The sequence below is a fragment of the Oryzias latipes genome, chromosome 16 (genome assembly GCF_053564925.1).
Source record: "Oryzias latipes strain Hd-rR chromosome 16, Olatipes_Hd-rR_3.1".
NCBI classification, from domain to species: Eukaryota; Metazoa; Chordata; class Actinopteri; order Beloniformes; family Adrianichthyidae; genus Oryzias; species Oryzias latipes.
In genome coordinates this window covers 2,226,297-2,227,462 of record NC_136252.1, presented here as the reverse complement: position 1 = coordinate 2,227,462, position 1,166 = coordinate 2,226,297, and positions in this window count along the sequence as shown.

Genomic DNA, 1,166 nt, shown 5'->3' with positions numbered 1-1,166 from the left:
TTTAAAGCTCGATTTTCTTTACATGCCCTCCACCGTGAGAAGAATGCCTAAAGAACGTGTTAAAAACACCAACAACACCATTTTCATTGGAGTGGGTCTTCAGACATTTATTTTGTTGGGTAAACATGTTTGAAATCCTACGTTTTGGATCAATTCAGAAGTTTTCCATAGGTTTGTTTTTAACCTCAATATACTGAAGATGCATCTAGATCTGCGCAGTCTGTCTGCTTTTTCAAAGTGAGCTGTTAGTGACGTGATGTTAGAAATGACTGTTAACTCAAATCCAGTGCTATCATATATTAGCATCTTTCTGCTGCAGTAAAAAAGGAAAATGTTATCTATAAGCATACAAATTCTAATGGAAATGAAAGTCTAGATTGAACATGTGAGGAAATGATCACAGTTTCATTAAATGCTTAGTACACAGTTAATTAAATTTTTTTTTTTAATGCCAAGTAGTTAAGAATTTAGGAATATGGTGAACTTTCAGCACACTTTAGTTTAAAATTGTGTTTTAATCCTGATAAATCGCAACTACTTGGTTTCTTTAGTTATTATTTTCCTCCAAAACAGGAATTCTATCTTAAAGAACAACTACTTTTGTTTGCCTTGCAGCTATGACTCCCAAATGATGCTCACAGGCGTCATTCTTTGCAAAACAGCTATGGAACTCTGTGGAAGCAGCCCATGTGATTCACTGCTAAGTACGCTGACAGACAACCACAGGCTGCCTTTGACAGCCTCTCTCAAACCTGTGATGATATGTTATTATACATTTGTGCACAGCAGTGGCTGTGCAGATGCACTTGTGTGTCAGAGGTTCTGATTGGCAGCTGATGAAATGACTCTCATCCCTGCATCCCTGCTGCCACATGTCCTGCTGCTGGGAATCAAACAGTGTTTTTCCAACATTCTATTATTGCAATCTTCGCTCGAACACATTCAAGCCCAAACACTCCCCTCATTTGAATAAATTGCTACTCTCTGCTTTGAACACCAGGACACGAAACGTCTGCCGTACATCAAACAGGTGTAATTACAGGTGTTATCCTGACATACGTTCTGCTCCTTTTGTTAAATGAATTTCCCGAGCAACATGTCGTTCATCCGTCATTCAAGGCTAACCACATTAGAGACTGCAGAGTGCACTCATACTGGAAGCATTA